At 48.9% G+C, this 25649-nt stretch overlaps 1 protein-coding gene across 1 annotated transcript in view; it reads left to right on the top strand.

Moving 5' to 3' along the window:
* The first annotated feature begins 13437 nt into the window (after positions 1-13437).
* plekhg7 (pleckstrin homology domain containing, family G (with RhoGef domain) member 7) overlaps positions 13438-25649 on the top strand; it is a 177627-nt gene continuing 165415 nt past the window's right edge. Inside the window, 1 exon segment of the mRNA XM_070896773.1 lies at positions 13438-13508. The gene's annotated coding sequence lies outside the window, so the exon portion shown is untranslated.

The following is a 25649-nucleotide window of genomic DNA, read 5'->3' as shown; positions in this document are numbered from 1 at the left end:
GATCCAGCCTCCACAGCTCTCTGGGGCAGAGTATTCCACAGATTTACAACCCTCCGAGTGAAGAAATTCCTCCTCATCTCCGTTTTAAATGGGCGGCCCCTTATTCTGAGTTTTTGTTTCCCCTATGAGTGGAAACATCCTCTCTGCATCCATTTTATCGAGCCTCGTCATTATCTTCTAAACTCCAATGTGTATAGGTCCAACCTGCTCATACTTTCTTCATAAGTCAACCCCCTCATCTCCAGAATCAACCTAATGAACCTTCTCTGAACAGCCTCCAATGCAAGTATATCCTTCCTTAAATACGAGACCAAAACTGCACACAGTACTCTAGGTGCGGCCTCACCAACACCCTGTACAGTTGTAGCAGGACTTCTCTGCTTTTATACTCTAGCCCTCTTGCAATAAAGACCACCTTTCCATTTGTCTTCCTGATTACTTGCTGTACCTGCATTCTAACTTTTTGTATTTCATGCACAAGGACCCTCAGGTCCCTCTGTACTGCAGAACTTGGCAATTTTTCTCCATTGAAATTATAATTTGCTTTTCTATTTTTTCTGCCAAAGTGGATAACCTCACATTTTCCCATATTATACTCCATCTGTCAAATTTTTGCCCACTCACTTAGCCTGTCTATATCCCTTTGCAGATTTTTTTGTGTCCTCCTCACAATTTGCTTTCCCACCATCTTTGTATCATCAGCAAATTTGGTTACATTGCACTCGGTCCCTTCATCCAAGTCATTAATATAGATTGTAAATAGTTGGAGTCCCAGCATCGATCCCTGCGGCACCCCGTTAGTTACTGGTTGCCAACCGGAAAATTACCCATTTATCCCAACTCTCTATTTTCTCTGAGTTAGCCAATCCTCTATCCATGCTAATATATTAATCCCAACCCTGTGAACTTTTATCTTGTGCAGTAATCTTTTATGTGGCACCTTATCGAATGCCTTCTGGAAATCCAAATACACCACATCCACTGGTTCCCCCTTATCCACCCAGCTCATTACATCCTCAAAGAACTCCAGCATTAAATGGTAGACCTTGTTGCATTCGGTGTAATTGGGGTTTTAACAGCATATTGACTGCTAAACTAATGTTATGGCCCTGAAAAACTCATTTTTAATTTTGTGGAGTGTCAAATGTCTTCATTATGATAAAATTTACAATTTTTAAGAAACTTTAAAAAATATATTTTTTTTAAGTTTGTTCATCTTTCATGTGAGAGCCCCAATCTTTGTTTTGCTCTCTATAACAATTTTTAAAAGTCTGAATAAAAGGAGCTTATTCACCTCTTGGTTTGCTGTCTGTGGGAATTCTGCAATGTGATTGGCTGCTTAGACAGCTTGTTGATGTCACAGCAGATCGCGTTCGGGATTCCCCACTATGGAGCATTGCAATCTCTTACGCATCCAATAAGGCAAACTTCTCACCACCGAGATGGTGAAATCTCTGTGGGCAGCTTTCGTTGGCAAACGCTTTCCTCGCTGACCGCAAATTACGGGCCATAGTGGGATTAGAACGCCTGCTTGTGTGAAGGACAGGGTGGCCAACTCTGATTGGAGCCATTCCTGGAGGTTTGATCATGTGATGTTCTGACCACATGATGGCAATCACATGACATCTGATCACGTGACATCTGCACATCTTCTTGTATTTACCTGGAGATTAGAGATTTGGACCCTTGCAGGTGAGGAGTTTGCGGCAACAGCTGTTGTGTGAGAAGTTCCAAGTATGAGGAAGAAGGGAAACCAAGGGTAGGGAAGAGGGGAAACCGAAGAGGGGGGGGGAAGTAGAAAGACTTGCATTTATATAGCGTCTTTCGCGCCCTCAGGAAGTCCCAAAGTGCTTTATAGCCAATTAAGAACGTTTGATGTGTAATCACTGTTGTAATGTAGGAAATATGACAGCTAATTTGTGCACAGCAAGGTCCCACAAACAGCAATGAGATAATGATCAGTTAATCTGTTTTAGTGATGTTGGTTGAGGGATAAATCTTGCCCAGGACACCGGGGAGAACTCCCCTGCTCTTCTTTTACATCCAGTCAAGGGGCAGACAGAGCCTCCGTTTAACATCACATCAGAAAGGCGGTTCCTCCGACAGTGTTCAATATTGAAATGTAAATTTAGATTATGTGTGCTTAAATCTCTGGATTGGGGCTTGAACCCACAACCTTCTGACTCCGAGACGAGAGTGCTATCACTGAGCCAAGGCTGACACCAAGGAAGAGAAATGGCTAATTGCAAAAAAAATGGCGTTGCTGGAGAGACAGCCTTTACTGCAACAAACTTTTCCCTGGTGGCTAGCAGAAAGGAGAACTATACCTGCCTGAAATATCCCCCAGCTCGGTGATGATTTAACTCTTGTGTAGGTGCTTTGTTTTATCTCTAGATGGCGATATAACCATTTGTTCGTACTTTGTGAGGTAAAGGGCTAGACTTTCCACTATGGTCGCTATCGCCCAAAAATGGGCCATATTTCCGGCCTTAGTGCTTTTTTTATTTTTCCCTCTCTACCCTATTGTATCCTTTTAGTATTTTTAACATCTCAATTAGATAAACCCTCAATCTTCTAAATTCAAGGCAATACAAACCAAGTTTATGCAAACTTAAATACACCTGAGAGTTTTAAATGTCTCAACAATTATGTCACCTGATCTAAATTTGTAAAAATAAATAGCTACATATCAACTCTGCTTTAGCAACTAAAACCATAAAATTGCTCTTTTGATGTCAATCTTCAGTTGGAGTTTGGAGATAAAAAATGTTACTTTATAGCTGTAAAAAATCGTGAACTGGAAGAAATAACTTGAGACCAAAAAGTCTCTTCAGACTGGTGTTAGAATTGAAGATTCATTCTGCAATACAATAGCTAAAGCTACTTGTGCATCGTGAACATAAATAACTGATAACAGGCAGCTACAAACATCTGCAGGCCAAGAACGGCCTGTCTGACTCCAACCCTGGGAGGGTAAATGTGAAGGGGAGGGTTTCACCCACAAGTTGAGACAAAGAACCCGACATATCACAGGTTAAATGGTCCTGCCAATATCCTACTCCAGGCCCACCCCTAAAAAGAGAATAAAAGAAAGACCCAGAAGGCGTTTCAGGGCAGACGGTGAAGATAAGAACTGTTCATGTCACCAGCCGTCTGTCCGATCGGGACTAGTACCAGCTACTTGTCATGGTCGTATGTCTACTATGTCTATCCTGATTGTGTCTTGTGTTTGACTATATTTGAACTATTGCTCCCTTAATAAAATGCCTTATAACTCCTAAGACCCTTTGGTATCTGTGTGTGACCTGTGATCCCAAATCTTACATAGCTGAGAATACTGTCTTCAATAGACAGGTTCAGATTTACGCTTAAATTCCAGTCATTTTATCTTACTCAATATGATAAAAAAAAGTACCTGTCATCATTCTAATTTACCAACAAGTATTTGGGTTTTTTGAACTAGGAACTGTGGTGCCAAGATTTATTTTAGTGCAATCGACAACCATTTCCCCAGTAATCAGCCTGGATCTAACAGCATCAGCTGGGAGTTTGTTTGAAGTGGGACTTCCACAGGGCACTCAGAGGCATTCTGCAGATGACTTAAGTGCGTGAGTCTTGTGGCTGAATTCCATCCTAGAGATAGTTAGATAAGCAGGTGGTTCAGTGACCAGAAGTCATTAGTCAAAGTTAGATTGAAAAGTAGACAGACTCATTCTGGAAATGTAGTTTAAATCATTGTTAGTTTGATGGAGGAAATGGACTGTACCTAATGCCTCATCAGCAAATGTATTTCAGTTTATTATTTCCTCATTTAAGCATCTTATATTCCCCTTTGGTTGCTTAGCATTTTATTATGCACATAGATTTGGTGTTATATACATATTCATTTTGTTCACTTGTTCATTTATCTCTGTGAAACAACCAGAGTTCCTGGCACATTTTAGTTTCAAGCAAGGTATTTTGAACAAGAAAGCTCTACAACTCATATGAATACCTACATGTTCGGAGAACACCGATTAGACCTGGTGACTTACTAGCTATATTTGCAAATTCTTAAAGAAAAAAGAAAGACTTGGATTTATGTAGCGCCTTTCACGACCACCCGGACATCTTAAAGTGCTTTACAGCCAATGAAGTACTGTTAACAACACACTGTTGTCCACCTTGTTCAATGTTGTAATATTGACTTCATGAAGTATCACTCATTTAACACTAAGGTGTCAGCCATGACTCAACGGTAACACTGAGTCAGAAGGTTGTGGGTTCAAGTCCCACTCCAGAGACTTGAGCACATAAATCTAGGCTGACACTCCAGTGCAGTGGTGAGGGAGTGCCGCACTGTCGGAGGTGCCGTCTTTCTGGATGAGACTTTTAATCGGGACCCTGTCTGACCTCTCAGGTGGATGTAAAAGATCCCACAGCATCATTTCAAAGAAGAGCAGGGGAGCTCTCCCCAGTGTCCTGGCCAATAATTATCCTTCAACCAACATCACTAAAACAGATGGTCTGGTCATTTATTTCATTGCTGTTTGTGGGAGCTTGCTGTGCACAAATTGGCTGTCATGTTTTCTACATTACAACAGTGACTACATTTCAAAATTTTCCTTCCTTCCTTTCCTTTCCTTTCTCTTAACCTATTTGCTTCTATGAATGTAAGTAATCTATTATTTTTAATTGGGATTTCCTATGCAGTTCTGATCTAATTTCAGAGAGAGGATTAATTTTCCATTGTTCAGTCTCCTTGGGAAAACCATGAATAAAGTGAAGACTTTAGGACCTTATAATGATCTTGAAATGTTCCATCTCTTAAAATGTATGCTTTTCCCAAGGCATCCCGTCCTCTGCATCCTGCTGCTGCTATTTCCAGACTGCTGCCAACAGCGGATCGGAGCAGATCTTCCGGTAAAGAGTGCTATGTATGTGCAGAAACCTGGAGAAACTGGAAAAAGCAGTTGGCAAATTGGCAGGAGGTGGAAATAAAACAAATATTTTAAAATCGCATCGTTTTATGCGGGGGGAACTATCCTTAAACCATTTGGAAGAAGAAGAAAAAACACATCTCTACGAAGACTCTGAGGTCAGATAACGCGTCACAGAGTGGTGTAAATTTGTATTCACAATACGTTAACTCATTATTAACAGGTGCATACCGAACATCTTTGACAAAGCCTGAGTTTAGAAGATTGAGGTTTGATTGAGGGGTTTACAATGATAAACAGATTCAATAGGGTAGATAGGGAGAAACTATATCCTCAGGTGGGAGAATCTGGAACAAGGGGACGTAATCTTAAAATTGGAGCTAGGCCGTTCAGGAGTGAAATCAGGAAATGCTTTTTCACATAAAGAGTAGTAAAAATCTGGAACTCTCTCTCCCAGAACACTGTTGAAATTTTCAAGACTGACGACGATGGATGTTTGTTGGGTAAGTGTATCAAGGGATATGAAGCAACAGCGGGTAAATGGAGTGAAGTAACGCTCAGCTGTGATTTGACTGAATTGTGGAACAGGTTTAAGGGGCTGAATGGCCTACTCCTGTTTCTATGTTTCTAAAATACAAAACTTTAAAATTTGTATATTAAACCATCTTCCTTTTTTGCTAAAGAATTCTTAGAATTGTAGATTGTGAGAACTTGTTTATTACCTCACTGTAGTATATGCACCTGTGAGGGTGCTCTGTTGCACTGTGAGTGGCTTAGCCAGTCATGTGATGTTCACAAAACTCAATAAAACCCTGACCAGTTGGGTTCGGGGGATCCACAACGAGGCAGGTGGTTGTGAGCCTGGTGGATGAACTGGTAATGTGTAGTGTGATTGTTCAACCTTTGCTAATAAACCAACTAGTTCTTAATAGCAATGTGCTGCTATGAATTCTTAAGCAAAGAACCCATGAAGCAAATACACTACATTCACTTTCAAGGGCCAAAGTGACTCTTTTTAATCTTGTTGATATCTTGCAGTATGAGCGTTGGCCCCTCTCCAATAGCACGGGCTAACCATGATATGTTGATTTTGGCTCAGGAAAGGGAATGAGTCTTCATTAAACATAAGGGGGCTGAAATTGCACCGCCCCCCCCACCCGAAATGAGGCGCACGCACCCCCTTTCAATGGTTTTTACCGCAACTGTGGTTGAGGTTGCCTCTTGAGTGAAATTCTGCTCTTTGTTGTTTTTTTAAAATTCGGATCTGGAAGTCGCTCTTAATGGGGGCGGTGAGTACACGAGAGGGGCGGACCCGGGGCGATGAGTACAAGAGAAGGGCAGAGCCGAGGCAGTGAGTACACGTGAGGGGCGGATCCGGGGCGGTGAGTACACAAGAGGGGCGGACCCGGGACGATGAGTACACGAGAGGGGCAGATCCGTGGCAGTGAGTACACAAGAGGGGCAGATCCGAGGCAGTGAGTACACGAGAGGGGCAGATCCGAGGCAGTGAGTACACGAGAGGGGCGGACCCGGGGCAGTGAGTACTCAAGAGGGGTGGATACGAGGCAGTGAGTACACGAGAGGGGCGGACACGAGGCGGTGAGTACACGAGAGGGGCGCATACAAGGCGGTGAGTACACGAGAGGGGCGGATCTGGGGCAGTAAGTACACGAGAGGGGTGGATCCGGGGCAGTAAGTACATGAGAGGGGCGGACCCGGGGCGATGAGTACTCGAGAGGGGCAGATCCGTGGCAGTGAGTACACGAGAGGGGCAGATCCGAGGCAGTGAGTACACGAGAGGGGCAGATCCGAGGCAGTGAGTACACGAGAGGGGCGGACCCGGGGCGGTGAGTACTCAAGAGGGGTGGATACGAGGCAGTGAGTACACGAGAGGGGCGGATCTGGGGCGGTAAGTACAGGAGAGGGGTGGATCTGGGGCGGTAAGTACAGGAGAGGGGCGGATCCGGGGCAGTAAGTACATGAGAGGGGCGGATACAAGGCGGTGAGTACACGAGAGGGGCGGATACGAGGCGGTGAGTACACGAGAGGGGCGGATACGAGGCAGTGAGTACACGAGAGGGGCGGATACGAGGCGGTGAGTACACGAGAGGGGCGCATACAAGGTGGTGAGTACACGAGAGGGGCGGATCTGGGGCAGTAAGTACACGAGAGGGGTGAATCTGGGGCAGTAAGTACACGAGAGGGGCGGATCTGGGGCGGTAAGTACAGGAGAGGGGCGGATCTGGGGCGGTGGCAACACGTGAGGGGCGGAAGTTGGTGGCAGTGCGGAGTGACCGCTGCGATGGCAGCGCGTCACCATGGCTCTCCCCTTCACTTAAAGGGGCGAGCCTCCGTGACTTTAAAACTTCAGCCCACTGGGCCACCAGGGAGGGTTTCAGCTGGGCCAGCGGCCTGGCACCCAAGAGCGGTTGACAGGCTGCCTATCGGCGGCCCGGCCGAACCCGAGGACATAATTGTCAGCCCGGCCTGGCAAGTCGGCTGACAAAAAAATACATGGCGACAGCGGCAGTGTGCCCTCCCCTTTAGGGGGACCCACACTGCCGCTGCAGAAGGCCAGAGCCTCACTGGACCGCCGGGAAAAAGCTTGCTTTGCCACCACTGGGCGGGCCGAAGATTTTCTAGGGGGAATGTCGCAGTTGAGGGGGTGCAGATCGGTGGTGCACACGGTGATGACTCGCTTAACACGGATCGGCAGCAGTGGAGCGGTGGGGTGGGGGTGGGGTGGGGGATTGGGGCACCACCGGGAAACCTCGGGAGGGCAACTGGGCTACCAGCAACCATTCCACCAAAAATCGACAGCTACTCCACTCCGCAGCGTGGTCGCCGATTTGCGGTGGTAACAGGCCTTAAGGAGAGGGGCAATTCGGCCTCAAGAGGTAGTCCAATAATTTCATTCTGGAGATTCTGTATAATGGTGGGGTTGCTGTTAATGTATCTTCTCGCCCCTGACGGGGGAATTACACGTGGCCCGATCGCACTTCAGTGTTCATCAGGGCACCTTCACACCTAATACAGGTCTTTAACATTACGATAGGTTTTGATGGAGTGGATACAGAGAAAGTGTTTCCACTTGTGGGGAAGAGCATAACTAGAGGCCATCAATATAAGAAATCCAATCGGAAATTCAGAAGAAACTTCTTTACCCAGAGAGTGGTGAGAAAGTGAAACTCGCTGCCACAGGGAGTGGTTGAGGCAAATAGTATCGATGCATTTAAGGGGAGGCCAAACAAGCATATGAGGGAGAAGGGGATAGAGGGTAATGCTGATGGAGTTAGATGAGGAAAGATGGGAGGAGACTCGAGTGGAGCATAAACGCCGACATGGACTGGATGGGCCGAATGGTCTGTTTCTGTGCCGTATATCCGATGTAATCCTAACAGAAATACACGTGGGGGCAAGTGAGAGGTTACAGTATCTATTTCACGAATGCCTTCATTGCCATAACACTGATCATGGTACCATTCATCTCGATCGGGGTGGGCCATTATTTGGGCCGGAGGGCCACTGAACAGGTTTTGGTGAGCTGATGAGGGCTGCACATCAATGCCCCCCCTGAGGTGCACAGCCACACGTCGCGAGGTCTCCCGCAGGCTGCTCACTGGCTCCTGCCGCTGGAAGAGACACTGCATAGCAAATTTAAAGGGACCACGCAAGTTGCTGGAAGCAAAGTGTTAAAATGGTAAATGTGAAACAGGCTAACTCATTGTATTGATCATCACTCCCACTTCTACGCTCCCAATAATTTATGAACAGAAATTCAGATAGTAGTCAGGTACTATCTTAAATACACAAGGAATCCCTGGCTAAAGACCGCCCTAAGTGGAGGAAGTGCATCTGGGAGGGCGCTGAGCACCTCGAGTCTCATCGCCGAGAGCGTGCAGAAATCAAGCGCCGGGCAGCGGAAAGAGCGTGCGGCAAACCAGTCCCACCCACCCCTTCCCTCAACGACTATCTGTCCCATCTGTGACAGGGACTGTGGTTCTCGTATTGGACTGTTCAGCCACCTAAGGACTCATTTTTAGAGTGGAAGCAAGTCTTCCTCGATTCCGAGGGACTGCCTATGTTGATGATGATGAAAATGAACAAAATTTAGTGCAAAATAATAAAACCTTCCATTACTGAATGAATGAAATGATTGATCGATCGATTAGACGTTGTACTGAAGGTCCATGTGGCTGTTGGGCCGAGTGGCTCGAGTCCGCGGGGCCTCCGATACGAGAGGTGTTGGTGCTTAGTGCGCTGAGTACGGGAACTCGAGGCTTTGCAAGGCCTGAACTACAATCAGTGCCATTGCCCGGAGCCCTTGTGTTCCAGGTTCCGTACCTGGGTGTAAAATGGTGATACAAACCCCTCCTGCCATCGCACTCTGGGTACCGGGGGAGGAAAGATGCAGCACCGGTCTCCTTCTTTGGTAAAAGAGTCATCACGATGGGCGGCCGTGACTCGACTCAGGCTAATGTGCAGCTCGAGCTCTGGCTTGCGTTCTATTTCTGTCCCGTCCAGTGAGCCGATAGAATGAACTGAAGGGCCAAGGTATATTTTGCCCACCACTGGGCTAGAAGCCCCACCCTGCTCTTTACTGAGGAAACTCCCAGAAACAGCAGGGACCTGATGTAACTGGGCCTGCGCCAGAGTTACTCCAGGCGATACCTTGCTGAATTCAGACACCTTTGACCCAGTTGCACCAAGAGACAAAAGTAGCAGTTTATAACTCACTGGAATGAAATCAAGTCCAGGACTAATTAAGAATGAGTCACTAAAATTCCGAAAGAGACAAGTTGAGACTAAAAACTCCGTTTTACAAACAAGTTCAAGTGAACAATCTTCCAATCAATGCGATTGTGTCAATTCTGAGTCATGCTGCCAATGGCGTTATTTTCTATATTTAAAGTATTTATGTTGCCGTGCATTTATCTGGAAGGTTGGCACAGATTTATGGAAACTGAGCCCACAAACCAAGAGTAACTCGTTGTTCACGTTGCAGTTACTGAGCGGAAGCTGAGGTTTCGGATGTGAATTACGACTCACTGCTACAAAGAACCCCAGATTTGATTCTCCCGCCTCTGTTTTTGGTTCTGACTCCCCAGCTGCCTCAGAGACAATGACCCGCCTCATGACGTTAAGTGGGGCAGGGGTCAGGCTAGGGGTCAGGTGCGGCGGCGTTTGGCTTCGAAGCCAGGCCTTGGCAGGCTGGATTGATTCCATTGGCAGTATTTGGCTGTATTTTGGCCACCACTGATCTAGATATTGGGCTGGATTTTCGGCTTTGCTGATTTCGGGGCGGTAATGGCGGTGGGGCGGTAAAGTTTGCGCCCGGGAACAGTTTGCGCCTCAGTCATCAAGATTGGGCAGCTGTGCCCTGAGTGTGGGGCGGGCACTAAGGGAGGCGTTGTACACCTGTCTCAGGGCGCTAGGCCGACTGAGTGAGGGAAAATCCCGAGCTAAACAGCCGGCCTTGGAGCGCCATGAGAGAGGCCTGGGGGGAAAAACACGCTGAAAAAACCCATCAAAAACATTCCCAATACATGGCCCATGCCACCACAACATAAATCGCAAAAAAAAACAAAAGAAAAGACAATCTCACTTACCTGAGGTGGACATTACTGACCTCACCGCAGCCAGTATAGGTTGGACTGCCCGCTTCCACAGGCGGTCCCAGCAGGGGGCGCTGCGGGGTGCACGACTCAGGCGGGAGTGCAAAAGCGAGCCGGTGTCGTAACCAGGGGCCTTGCACACCGGCTCGCCTCTCCCGGGCGGTAATGCTCCGCGCCCCCACCGAAACCGTCCCCAAAAACCCCGGCAGGGCGCTGGAAGCTTGCCCCCCCGCCCGGTAAAGCTCACCTCCACCACTGCTGTCCTTCCCGAGCACAAACAGAGGCGGACATCACCGGAAAATCCAGCCCATTGAGCAGTATAGGTACTCTCCGGGTCAGAGGGATTGTGTGATCTGCTTACTGAAGAGGCTGAAACCGAGAGACTATCTAGTAAGACTCCAAATTTGTAACAATGTTATTCAATCCATTTGCTTATTACCATCTTACAGGTGAGATGTTTAACGGAGGCCTCACCTGCTCACTCAGGTGGATGTAAAAGATCCCATGGCACTATTTTGAAGAAGAGCAGGGGAGTTCTCCCCAGTGTCCTGGCCACTATTTATCGCTCAACCGCCATCACTAAAACAGATTATCTGGTCTTTTATTTTGTCACTGTTTACTGTGCAAATATTGGCTGCAGGATTCACCTCCATTCATCAAAGGAATTTCATTGATTTTCGGATGCCTGAGGTGGTGAAAGGCGTTAAAGTGTCTTTCTTCTTACCAGCGGCCAACCTAAAATCATACAAAGCATAAGAAAGAAAGATTTGGAGTTATATAACACTGTTCCACGACCACTGGACGTCTCAAAGTGCTTTACAGCCAATGAAGTACTTTTGAAGTGTAGTCACTGTTGTAATATGGGAAACGCGGCAGCCAATTTGCTCACAGCAAACTCCCACACACAGTAATGTGACAATCACCAGATAATCTGTTTTTGTTATGTTGATTGAGGGATAAATATTGGCCAGGACACCAGGGATAACACCCCTGCTCTTCTTCAAAAAAGTGCCATGAGATCTTTTACATCCACCTGAGTTTAACATCTCATCCAAACAACAGCACCGCTGACAGTGCAGCACCCCCTCAGCACTGCAGTATCAGCCTAGATTTATGTGCTCAACTCTCTGGAGTGGGACTTGAACCCACAGCCTTACTGATCCAGAGGTGAGAGTGCTACCTACTGAGCCACAGCTGACTGTAACAATAATATTGAAAGAAAGAGGAAGGTAGATCGCAACTAAGATTTGCCTAAAATAAAAATAAACTCTGACTTTGCATGTGGACACATCATGGCACAGAGAAGAGTTGGCAGCTGAAAAAGACTTGCATTTATATAGTGTCTTTCACGACCCCAGGACGTCCCAAAGCTTTACATCCAATGAAGAAATGTAGCCACTGTTGTAATGTAGGAAAGGCGGCAGCCAATTTGGGCACAGCAAGCTCCCACAAACAGCAATGAGATAAATTTGAAGAAGTGAGTCAGTCAGCGGCCAGACATCTTTTACTGTGTGGGTGTTTGCCCCACCCTCCTGATGTTTCGAAATGATTATTTCTGAATTGTAGGGGATTTTGATAAAGGTCACTTTGTAGTTTTTCTGGTTTAGATGTTAATCTCCCAAACCCCGCCCACCTCCTCAAGAAATAAAGGTTGAGAAAGATAGAAGGCAAATCAAGCTGGTGCTTCAAGTCACAGATGTGGAACGTCGGGATTCCTCAGTAAAGATTTCTTATTCTTTTTAAAAAGCTGTCCTTCTGATAATGGCGGAGTGAGAATGGGTTGCCGTAGTTACAAGGCAGTCACAGTGGGAGATCAGCAGGAACTTGGAGCAGTTAGGCCATTCAGCCCCTCAAGCCTGCTCTGCCATTCAATTCAATCATGGCTGATCTACCCCTCAACTTCATTTACCCGCCTTGGTTCCATACCCCTTAATACCCCAGTCTAACAAAAATCTGTCGATCTCAGTCATGAAATTCTCAATTCCTCCTCAGTATCTGTGTGAAAAAGCACTTCCTGGTTTCATCCTTAAATGGCCAAGCTCTAATGTTAAAAGTCTGCCCCCTTGTGCCGGATACCCCCGCCAGAGAATTGCACGATGTTTAATTACACTTATTTAATTATTTTGATATGTAAATGATAGATTACAAGTTAATATTACACTCTGTCACCATGCAGTGTTCACAGTGACCCTTGGACCTCAGAGCTAAGCTCACGTATCAATGCTTTAAGAGACACAAGTATAAAATTGGATACTTTTTAACTACCTAAATATTCATATTGCTTGTGATTGAAAAACCTGAATGGAGAAGTGATTCTGTTTGGAGGGACCACAACATAAATATTCACCTCACCAGCACAGGCAGGGTGGTATCTGTGGAAAGAGAAGCAAATTAGAATGTGATAAAGGTTAAACAGAAACTGCTATTTAACATCAGATGTAAATATTATGACTAGCGGACTGATATCATTATGCCAAAAGTATGCACATTTAAAAAAATGACAAGTGGTGGATCCTTGTGTATCCTGTTTTTGGAAAGGAGGAAATAAAAATATTACCAAACTCCTGGTATATTGTATCGTTTGAGTGCAATGTAAGGAATGCATGATTGCTGACAGACACAGGAGTGGTGATCTCAGTCGGAGCAGCCTTGTTGCTGTTTACCTGCTGTGCTGGTCACCGGGGCTGAGCAGGGCAGCATTAACTGGCAGCTTACTGCAGCTCTGCAAAAGCCTCTTGTGACTGCCTCTCGGAGCCGGGCTCATCGGAAAATCCTCCTCCCTCCTTGCCTGACCCGACCTGGATCCGCCCCACAGCCGAGTCTTGAATCGCCTCCTCGCTGCTGGGAGGCAACGCCAGATCGGAGCCGGAGTGACATCTCCCTCGGAGCCCAGGGCAGGAGCAGAAGTGTCTTACCGACCGGCTGAGCCTCCCAGTCCGAAGGTGCTCTGAAAGAGAATCTTCAGCACAGACAGGTTAGAGAGATGCTGCTTTATGCTTTGTTTATTCTTGTCACTTGTGGGATTGGTTACTTAACGTTGTAAAGTTTCATACTTGTATCAGGACAGGGAGCAGAGTGTACAGCAGGAATGAGGGATGGTGCAGAAACTCCCAGTTCATGTGTTGCTATACAGGGTTCAGAGAAGCAGTCTGACTCCCCCCCCCCACCCCCCTCAGCAGGGTTCATGCTGCTCCCCAAAGCACTCCCCAAACTGTCCAAGGTGTCAGATCTGGCTCACTCTGGCCCCTGAGTCCAAAGGTTGTGGGTTCAAATCCCACTCCAGAAACTTGAGCACAAAAATCTAGGCTGACACTCCATGATCAGATCAGCCACAATCTTATTGAATGGCGGAGCAGGCTCAAGGGGCTGTATGGCCTACTCCTGCTCCTATTTCTTATGTTATGCTTTCCCTTTTAAATAAAATTTTAGTATTAGTTACACTGTAAATGTTAACAACTTACATTGATATAGTGCCTTTAATGCACAAGAAACATCCCATGGTATTCACAGAGGTGAGGAGAAAATAGTGCAGTGCTGAGTTGTTAAACCGAGGCCCCCTCTGCCCTCTCAGGTACAAGTAAAAAGGTCCTGTTTTGCAGAAGAGCAGGGAAGTGCTCCCCAGTGTCCTGGTCAATATTTATCTCTTGACCAACATCACTAAAATCAGATTAATTGATCATTATCACATTGCTGTTTGTGGGAGCTTGCTGTGCACAAATTGGCTGTCGCATTTCCTACATTACAACAGTGACTGCACTCCAAAAGTTGGCTGCAAAGTGCTTTGGGACTACCTGATGGTGTGAAAGGCACTTTAGAAATGCAAGTCTTTCTTTTAAGAGTGAAGGAACGGGCCTCTGAAGGAATCCTGCCCCAGTGACCATCTTCAGATACATTCCATTGGTTTCTGTGCCTTTGCACGCTGGCTTTCTGTGAAGACACCATGCTGACACAGCCTGGTAAAGGACACGGTTAATGCAAAAAATACCAGAATGGTGCTTTTAACTTTCCCTCACGTATACCTTTTGTCCCAGCGACATTGCACCAACCGAGCTAAAGTGGTTCCTATCTAAAACAAAAGATACAAAAAAGGAACTTGGTATTAGTTCCACTGCTGTTCCAGGGCTAGCTTTAACAGAAACCAGTCGCACCGGTACCATGGGCCACTCAAGTGGTTATGAAACAACTTTCATTCATCACACAATATGTGGTCATTGAAATGGAGCTTTCAAGCTCTGCTATAATTAAAGGGTTAAGAACGGGTCTCAGAACTAAAAAGAGCTAAATAGGCTTTTGTGGTGGTCAACTTTACAGACTGTGTAACTTGAAGACAATTACAAATATCACCATCATAAGTGATCCCTCGAATCGAGGATGACTTGCTTCCACGCCAAAAAGTTCACAGGTGTTTCAATGAAGGACCTAATATTCCAGATCCCAAACTACATCCTGAAGGGCGGAAGATGACTGCGTGTGGATTTTTTTAACATGTGGTGGCCGTTGTACACCAGCCATCACACGGGCTTGACAGAGCTAGGTCTTGGTCCAGTGGTAAGGATTAACCAAGACGACTGGAGACCAGCTCTGCTGCACGGACCTAGCGCGCCCACATATAGCAGTGTGGGCTGGCCCGTGCACCCCTGGGCCCTCGGCTCTTCTGAGCCCCGAACTCTCTCCTCTCCTAGGCCCTGATCACATCCCTCTACGAACTCTTGCCGCTCCTTCGCCCCTCCTGCTGTGCCTGCCCGCACTGCAATCAGCAACCTGGCTTCACAGCCGTCGCCCTCCTGCAGCAGCATGTGCTGCTCCCTGCAGTGGTATGCCACCGCATACTGCTCCCTGTAATGGCCCTGGCCTGCTGATGGTCTTGCAGGCGGGGACCGCGCCGATTTCCGGGCTGGGCCGCCGCACGCTGCTCCCTCCAATGGCCCTGGCCTGCTGATGGTCTTGCAAATTACAAATAGCCAAACTGTTGAACCACAAGAAGCCCAGAGAGGCAGTTAAACTGAGCAAGGGGTCAGAGGTAACATGTTGGAGAAACTCCATCTGGTATGAGACATAGGCCAATGATTGTGTGATGCGAAAGGGAATTCGTCAATCAGTAATTGTGCACGCGGGTTTTGGGCCAATGAAACGGCTGAGTGGGGCCATGCATGAGGCTGATATGCATCATTCAGTGTATGAAAGATTGCTTAGAACTTTGTATCATCGGAGAGGCCTGGCGACAGACAACCACCAGTGCAAAATAAAGACTACTTGAATCTTCGAACCCAGACCTGGTGTTGTGTTTATTTTAAATACTCCATTATAGTCATACTTCCCAATAAAGTAAATGATTCATTTGAATTTGTAAAGAAAATATAATAGCAATGATGAATTGGTCATAAAGAGCATGTTTGCACCGTGTCAGTGCGAGGTGGTTTTGAACTGGCACTAAGGTTGCAGTTTCCAAGCGTATGCCAGTGGCCAGCAAGCTCACTTGCAATTTTCCCATCTGCACTGGTGGTTGCTATGATTTCTTGCTGCCCTTTTGCACGCTTGGAAAATTTAAGCTGTAGGGGCCAAAATTGCCCCCTGACTAAAAGTAGGTGCACCTACCATTTTTAAAGATGTTTGTAGTGCGGAGAGTAGAACGATTTTCAGCTTTTTTCACGGTTTTCAGCTTCCGGGCGTTGCTGAGGGGCAGAGGTGGCCATCGCTCCAAGTTATCAGCGCCAACTGACGCGTCACAACGTTCCTCCCCTTCAGTTAAAGGGGAGGGTCGCTGCAAACTCTGCAGTAAGTTTAGTTAGGCCCACTGGGCCACCCGGAAGGGTTTCGGCTGGGCCAGCCAGCCTGGCACCCAAGAGGGGGGGGTACCGGCCTGCCTATTGACAGCCCGGACGAACCCATGGGCATAATTGTCGGGCCAACCTGGTAGTCAGCCGATAATTAAAATAAAATGGAGTCGCCGGCAGTGCGCCTTCTCCTTTTAAGGGACACGCCGCCCAGGCACACACAGCTTCCCGCCGGGAAACCTGTCAGTGGCAGGGCGGAAAGGGGGTCACCGCTGGTCGGAAGGGGGTTGGCGCCTACCTGACGGGCGGCAGCACGTGTGGTGTGGAATCCCGTTTCCCCCCGTTCCCGCCGCTCCCGGCCTGGGGGCAATTTCGGTCAGGTCAGCCCATCCGTCTGCCCCCAGTCGCTGAGGCCTCTCCGCTGCATTTCCATCTCTTAAATAGGCCTTAAAGAGGGGGGTAATTACGGCCCCGTAGTGTTGTGGTTGCCATCCGTCTCGGATTGACCTAGAGTCTCCAGGAATGAAAGATTCATCTCCGTGAGCAAACCCGGAAGAAAAATATAAGTTCTGGGGGGGGGGGGAAAGAGGCTGTTTGACCGACAGTCAAGAATCATCCAATCGGGTAACAAAGAGTCTATTCGCTTTCCAATTGGCTGGGAAGGCGGTGAGCCGCGAGGATCGATGTGTCAGGTGACCAATGGCGGGAGCCGGGGTGGCTGGAGGTGGGAGGTCATGTGATGAAGCCTCCTAGAACATATCCAACCAGAGTTGGAAATCCGATGTGTTGTGAATCTGAAATCAGGGCCTGAGCAAAGAGGACTAAGACTTGGAGGAGGTTGCTTCCATTCAACACCGCGTGATGTATAACTCCCAGTGTGGTATCAAACTGGTTCACTACAGCCCTGTAGATCATAAGCTTGGTGCCAGATTTGAGGTCCTAGTCTTTGAACACTCTCTTCCTCAGGCTACCGAAGGCTGCGCTGGCGCACTGGAGGTGGTGTTGGACCTCATCGTCGATATCTGCCCTTGCTAATAGTAGGCTCCTGAAGTATGGAAAGTGGTTCACGTTGTCCAAGGCCGTGCCATGGATTTTGATATCAAAGAGGCTTTGAGGGTGTCCTTGAAACGTTTCCCATGCCCACCTGGGGATCGCTTGCCTTGTTCAGAGACGTGGACCATATACTGTAGACACCTTAAGCCGCTGGAGAAATACCACCAACACTGTCTCCGCAAGATCCTGCAAATCCCCATGGAGGATAGACGCACCAACGTCAGTGTCCTCGATCAGGCCAACATCCCCAGCATCGAAGCGCTGACTACACTCGACCAGCTCCGTTGGGCGGGCCACATTGTCCACATGCCAGACACAAGACTCCCAAAGCAAGCGCTCGACTAGGAACTCCCACACGGCAGGCGATCCGCAGGTGGGCAGAGGAAATGTCTCAAGGACACCCTCAAAGCCTCCTTGATAAAGTGCAACATCCCCACCGACACCTGGGAATCTCTGGCCCAAGACGGCCCTAAGTGGAGGAAGAGCATCCGGGAAGGCGCTGAGCACCTCGAGTCTCGTCACCGAGAGCATGCAAAAAACAAGCGCAGGCAGCGAAAGAAGTGTGCGGCAAACCAGTCCCACCCACCCTTTCCTTCAACGACTGTCTGTCCCACTTGTGACAGAGACTGTAATTCCCGTATTGGACTGTACAGCCACCTGAAAACTCACTTTTACAGTGGAAGCAAGTCTTCCTCGATTTCAAGGGACTGCCTATGATGATGATGATGATGGTCAAACTGATTGTAAAAAGTGCCCAGGGATCCGTGGAAACATCCTGAACACTTTTTGAATCAACCTGCAAGTAAGTTGAATGTGTACCATTGGGAAGTCCGAAGCCATTGCCTTCGGCCCCGCACCCTCCCTGGCCACTGTCTGAGGCTGAACCAGACTGTTCGCAACCTTGCCGTCCTATTTGACCCTGAGCTGAGCTTCCAACCACATCTCCTCTGTAGAATTTACCAATATCTCGCAAAGATTCCAGGTACCTTTCCCCTGCAGAGGAGAAGAATCCCTTTCTGGGCTTTTAAAATGAGTTTAAAGGGGCAGATGAAGCCTGCGGGGGATAAAAGGGGATGCATTTATGGAGACCCCCCCCCCCCCCAGTGTTTGGACTCATAGGAAAGGGAATTCAAAATGGACCTAAATTACTGAAGCTTGAGATCCCCTAAACATCTATGGGAAGGAGCATATCAATTTTAAGATTCTATAACATTTTGGCTGCGAAAAAGAGTTACCAAATACAGGAGGTGGGGCCAACCTCTGAAGCAAATTCGTGTATTAAGGATCCCAGACTATTCACCCCCTAAGAGATAATCGAATTACCCAATCAAGCACAATGGAAATCATGGTCAGGAAACTGGACAATCCTAAAACAAAGCAAAACCAGTGATAACACATTCTCACACCCTAATCGAGTTACTGCTGACAAAGGAGACATTTGAAAATCAATGGACAGAACAGTTTAAACAGAGCCCAAGAGATTTGATGGGAGATAACGGAGCTTTTTTTGGGGATATATCTATCCACCAGTTTTACAAGGAAAAACTAGCAGAACACAGACTGGAACTCGCACAGACTCGAACAAGGACACAGACTGGAACTCGCACAGACTCGAACAAGGACACAGACTGGAACTCACACAGACTCGAACAAGGACACTCCTGGAACACAGACACAGACACAAGCAGCCTGCTTCCACTACAGTGAAGAAATGGAATAGTGAAGGAAACTACCAGAGCTCATCAGGAACTGACCGAGCATGAGGCCCACGAAACAGAAGGTTGTCAGCAACCAAATTGACAACCACTCTACAATCTACTTCTGAATGACCCAACGGGGGAAAAATTACCAAAAGGGACGAACTAAAATTATTCTTAACCAAAGAAAGTGGGTACTTACCCCAAACATCCAAAACGCAACTTAGCGCATCAACGGACGCACCCCAACCGAAGACTACGCAGTCCGAAGTCCTCTCCTCCGTCCGGGGTGTGGTCTCACCCAAAAGGCCAAGTGCAGAGAACCCCGAAACCGTGATTCACCGGCAACTGTCTAAAGGGATTGGTGAGCATAGCCCCTGAACCCTCAGAGCTATAACTTAGTTAGTTTGGGGAATTGGGAGGGGGGAGGCTGGGATAACTTGTGTAAGTGAATCTGCATTCTCCTCTTTACCCAATTTAGAGTTTAAGCTGTATTCTTTTCCCCACAGGCTGTAATTTGACATTTTATTCAATGTGTTGTACCCCTCAGTGTGTATTGGTCTGTGTGTGTTATTAAAGGTGTGCCTTTTACTTCATTTTAAACACAGTAAAGCCATACCTGCTTCCTACCTTGAAACCGATTGTCTGTCCAAGTCTGTCACAGTCCCTTCAAAATTCCAGTGTCTAGAACCAAGAGTGTGGGAGCGATTTGGAACCACTCATATAAGGTCAGAAGGGAAAGCTGACCCCCTGAAAACTACCCCTTACATAATGGCGAACTAGGTGGGACACTGGTACAAGAGATGTGATAAGAGAGAGACTGGTTTCAGGAAACGAAGCAAAATGGAAGAGGGGATTTCCTCGTATGTGTTTAAGAGGGTAAATGTGGCTAAGGAGTGGGTACTCGATTTATTGCATGCTGAGCGTCCAGAAGATGCTCAGCTCAATGGACCGAGAGCAAGGACCATAAAAAGTCGATAGAGAAGGCCATTTGGCTAATTTGCCTTCAGCGACAGATGAGGAGAATGAGAAATTAAAGGAAGTATTGAGGCAGGCAGAAGAGAGGTCCAGCGCAAGGGCCACAGTCGGGGAAAGGCTGTGGACAGAGGCGGGACAGTTAAAGGAAAGTAGAGAGCTCACTAAAGAAAGGCACAAAACCCAACTGGACCTTTTACAGTGTCAGATTATTGAGCCAAGAATAGCGAACTGGCGTTGCGGAAAGAGAATTCCTGCCTCGCCAAGCAAGTTAAAGAGTACAGGGAGAGGGTGAGAGACATTCAGGTAGCATATAAGGTAGCCAGTATGAGGGAATTTGCGGCAGGAGACCACGGACCCTGCCAGCAGCAGATCCAAAGTTTGAACCTTGCTCTATCCCGGGGTAAAGGCATGGTGTCCCTGATAAACCCGGGTTTAGCCCAGGAACACCTGGTTGGGCAAGGAGAAACCCCTCAGTCACCGCCTGCAGCTCCCAGGAATGGCCCAGGGCAGCAGGGGTGTCAGCCAGAGTGCGGTGCAGGCAAGGATTGCGAACTACCAACACCGGCAGCCCCGAGTTTTAACTCGGACTTGGCAGCAGGGGGAAGAGGGCGAGCCAATACAAGAAAGGCCGGAACCAGGGCCAATGCACCTGGTCCGGCAGCAGAAGTTTGGCCCGCCTGATGCCAATGGGGCAGCAGGACCCCTAGAAAGCAACTTCATAGTCCCCCACGACACCCAAAAACTGAGGGCTATGATAGACCACCTAAGTAAGCTCACCCAACGGGGGATCCCTCGGTACACTTTCTGGAAGTGGAACATACAGGGGATATTAACGGGTGCGATGATTCAGAGCAGGCTAAGCTGTTGCTCTTCTCGCTAGACACCAAGCTGTGCCATTCCCTCTCTGTAGACAGCAGAAAGGGACGAAACACATACGCTACGGTTAAGGAGGAGGTTCTAGAGGCCATGGGTATGAACGACGGGAGTCCTTTCTCCCGGGTGGAGAAAACAGTGCAGCTCGATGGGGAGACTCCACAGGCTTTCGCCGACAGGTTGTGGCCAGTCTACGAAAGGGCCTGTAGTGGGATTCTTGACCGGGCCCACCTAATCCCTAACGAGCTGGCTCACTGGCTCCGCAGCCTGGTGGCAAACAGCTTACTTGGGGTAAAGGCAAAAGCCGAGGTCTGGTTCGATCCAAGAGATCCCAGAATCACCGAGGAGACAGTGGTCAGACAGTTGACCCTGGCTTACCGGAACGGTAGAGGGACAGAGGAGCCCTCCTCTGAAGGGAGGGTTCATGAGATTAAACCCAGCCAAGGCAAGAGGGAGTGGCATCAGGAAGGTGGGAACCCTCCCCACAAAGGGGGCGCGTGTTTTGGGTGTGGGAAAATTGGGCACTGGAGGAAGGACTGTAGGAACCCGTGGAAAGAGACTAAGGGAAAGGCCACTCCAGCCCCAGCCCCTAAGGCCGGGGCAGGAACACCCGACTCATATGAGACACTCGTAGCCGCCCTACAGACACTCATAAGCGGACAGGGAGCAGTAGCCATCGCAACTGGTCCAGTAGCCGGTACAGTAAAACCCTCTGCTCCAACCCACCCAAATGCATGACTAGAGCCAGCGCAGCCTGTGTACCTGTGTTCCCTAGAGTATGATGCCTGGAAGAGACCGTGCGTTACGATGGAGGTGGAGAAAGTGAAAGGGACCTACTTGGTAGATACTGGTGCTTCCAGCACCCTTGTATAATGCAGATAACCCAGCTACCTCACTTCTATCGAACGGGGTCCCGTACAGTCTAGTGGGGTTCACAGGCAATGAGCAAACTGGTTCGTTTTCCATCCCGTTCACCATTCAGTTAGGGACACTCAAAACCAAATGGTAGTGTGTCCTGATGAAATGGGAGCAGAAGGGAAAGGGATCCTGGGAACTGATTTTATCATTAGCCACCAGATCCTCGTAGATCTAAGGAACCACTGTCTATGGGGAGCCATAGGGACTGACAGGGAAGGTGAGGTGACGGTGATCCCAGAAAAAGGGGCCAAGGGAATGTTGTGTACCGTGAAGCCAAAGGAGGGTTATGACTTGGAATTACTGGTCAGTAACACCCCAGTGGAGTACCAGGCATATGTACGGGCACACCTTGCAGCATTTGCCACCCACAAACATGACTGTGGTAGGGTAATGGGGGTGGAAATTAGTATAGTAGGGGACCCCATGACCCGACCACAAAAGCAATATAACTTCCCCAGGGAGGCAGAGGCAGACCTGACAACGGCGCTGGGATCACTGGTAGAGCAAGGGGCGTTAAGACCGATAGCTACCCATGTAAACTCTCCACTGTGGTGGGTTAAGAAACCGGACAACTCATGGATGGCCACCATGGACTATTGAGTACTAAATAAGAATATCCCTGCCTGTGCACCCACTGTAGCAGCAGTAGTGGATCTCATAGGGAGTATTCCAGCATCCGCGACCACTTTCACGGTGCTGGACATTTCAAATGGGTTCTGGTCCATTCCTTTAAAACAGGAGGACCAGTACAAGTTCGCCTTTACCTTTAAGGGCCAACAATACACGTGGAACTGTCTTCCCCAAGGCTTCCACAATAGTCCCAGCATTTTTCACCAATGTATGGCGAACTGTTTAAAGGGCTTTAGCAGACCTCAGCAGTTGGTGTAGTATGTGGATGACTTGCTTCTATTCACCGATCAGGGGGAGGAGCATGGCCCACTGCTGGCTGAACTGCTGAAGCTGCTAAAAGAAGAAGGATTTAAAGTAAACCCCAAGAAGGCACAGATCGGCCAGAAGGAAGTCAAATTGCTGGGGCTGACTGTGCGCGCTGGGGAAAGGGCCATAGACAAGGTTAGAAGGGAGGCAGTACAGGTTACCAGCCCCCAACACAGTGACAGGGGTAAGATCCTTTCTAGGACTCACTGGGTACTGCAGAGACTTCATTGAGGATCATGCAGCCACCGCAGCCCCTCTGCTCAGGCTCCTACACAGGGTGTAGAGTGGTACTGGGATGAGGGTTGTGAGGCAGCATTTAATCAGCTCAAGAAGGATTTGCAGACCACGCCAGCCTTGGGAGCGATAGATGTAGGAAAGGAGTTTTTCCTGGAGGTGGCAGCCAGCTGGGACAGTTTGAGCTCAGTGCTGCTTCAAGAGCGGCACAGCCAGCTGAGGCCGGTGGTTTACTCCTCCAGGATCCTCATAGATGTGGAGAAGGGGTACTCCAACTGTGAGAGACACCTCCTAGCCACACATTGGGCAGTGAAAAGATCCTAGATCTTCACGGGAGGGTCTCCTCTAACACTCCTAACCCACCACACACCTACTCAGATGCTCCTGGATGGGAGGATTAAGGACGGGATGGTGAGCAGTGCCCGCATTGCTTGCTGGACCCTGCTCCTCTCCCAGATGGACCTCAGAGTAGAAGGCCCCCGCGAGCCAAGGCTCGCAGCCAACCTAATCTACCCAGGGAAAGCCCACAGGTGCTCCATAGAAGGGGTATGGGAGGTGAACATTGGCCTTCGGGCGGGGTTACACCCTACAGGCTGGGACATCTACGTGGACGGGTCCAGCACGGTATCTGCTGGCGAACGACTCACTGGGTGTGGAGTTTATGACCCAAGGGCAGGTATTGCCCTGGCAATCAAGCTCCCCAGCACCATGAGCGCCCAGCATGCTGAACTGTCCGCCGTATTGTATGTGGTGACCCACCCCGAGGAATTCCCTACTCCGTACACGATTTGCTCGGACAGTATGTTCACCTGCAATTCATGTACGAAGTACCTGGCTATCTGGTCCCATCGCGGATACACGTCCGCTGACGGGAGACCCCTGCAATCAAGTCCCTGCTGGAGAAAATCATGATAGTGGTGGGGGAAGAGGGAAAGATCTACATACATAAGGTGAAGGCCCATTCAAAAATCGAACCCCGTGCAGAGGGAAACCAACAGGTTGACAAACTGGCCAAAGAAGGTGCCCGGACGGGAAAGTTCTGGGACCCCTATGACACCGGCCGCATAGCAGCGGTCAAGAATAAGAACAGGGCAGCAGAGAGTACAGGGATAGCTTTGGCCCCGGACTTAAAAACAGTTCAGGCACAGGACCCAGTCCTGAAAGCTGTCCTGAACGCGCTAGCTAGAGGAGAGAGAGTAGAAGGTCCGTATGGCACAGCAGCCATTACCGTTCAGGAAGGCATGCTGTTTAAAGAGGGACAATGGGTCGTGCCGGAGCAGCACCAGAGGGAATTCCTAAAACTGGCCCATGAGGGTCCAGGAGCGGGACACCCTGGGCCTGAGACCACCTGGCAACGGATGGAACAAGCAGGATGGTGGCCTGGACTCAGGGAGGACGTCCGCGAGTTCTGTGCGAACTGCCTGGTGTGTGCTGCGAACAACCCTGACCCCCAGAAAAGGAAGGTGTCCCTAGGACATGTCAGGAGGGTAGAGGGACCATGGCAGTCAATCCAAATTGACTACATCGGGCCCCTACCCACTGCCCAGGGAGGCTACAAATACTGCCTCGTCCTGGTGGACGTGTTCTCAAAATGGGTTGAAGCCTTCCCCTGCTGAACAGCCACTGCACTAGGGACAACTAAGATTCTAGTGAGGAAAGTGTTCTCCCGGCGGGGACTCCCACAGTATGTGGAGTCAGACCAGGGGAGCCATTTCACCGGGCAGGTATTGCAGGCAACCCTTAACGTGCTCAGCATTGAGGGGAAATGGCACGTTGCCCACAATCCACAGTCATCTGGTATTGTGGAGCATTTAAATCGCACCATTAAAGAAAGGCTGTGGAAGGAAACGGGAGACTCACCCCAAAAGTGGGTGGAGGTCTTACCGTTGGTCCTAATTGGGATCCGAGCCAGCCAGTCAAAGAGCACCGGGTATTCCCCATACGAGCTCATGACTGGCTGGATCATGCGGACCCCCACCCATGTCCTAGCCCCGGGGCTCACAGAAGGTCAGCTCAGAGAGGTGAACCGTGACCGGTTTGTCAGGAACCTGTTTGAACACCTCAGACAGATTCACTGGCAGGCTGCTAGTAACATGGGCCAACAGCATCAGAGTAATCGATTGCTGCTAGAACCCAGCAAACACCACGAATGGGAGATAGGGGACCAGGTCATGGTGAGGAACTATGCTCAGGTAGGGGTTTTTGAAGCATTATCTATGGGGCCATACAGCATTGTCGACAAGGCAAGCCCGAAGGTTTATGCCATAAAGCTGTCCCGCCGTACTAAGTGGTTCCACATCAACCAGTGCAAGCTATACAACCCAGGGTCAGCCAAGCACAGAGGGCAGCTGGGAGTTGTGAACCGTCCTCAGGGCAGGGACCCTCCGTTGGCCGCCCCCGACGGTGGAGGGCCCACAGGGAATGTGGCAGGCTCAGAAACCGTGCCTATAGGGACGGTGAATTGCAGTACTGGAGGGGCTATCCCACCCATCGTTTGGGATTCGGATGCACCCCCAGTAACCCAAGCCCTGAGAAGGACCTTCCGTACACCATGGCCAAAGATACCGTGGTCACCGGCATCTGAGCCTCAGCGATTCTACCCTAGGAGAAGGGCAGCCCGACAGAAAAGGCTGAAGGTCAAAAGTACAGAGG

The sequence above is a fragment of the Pristiophorus japonicus genome, chromosome 13 (assembly GCF_044704955.1).
Source record: "Pristiophorus japonicus isolate sPriJap1 chromosome 13, sPriJap1.hap1, whole genome shotgun sequence".
Lineage (NCBI taxonomy): Eukaryota > Metazoa > Chordata > Chondrichthyes > Pristiophoridae > Pristiophorus > Pristiophorus japonicus.
Note: the sequence above shows the minus strand (reverse complement) of the source record. Positions and strands in the feature narration are given on the sequence as shown.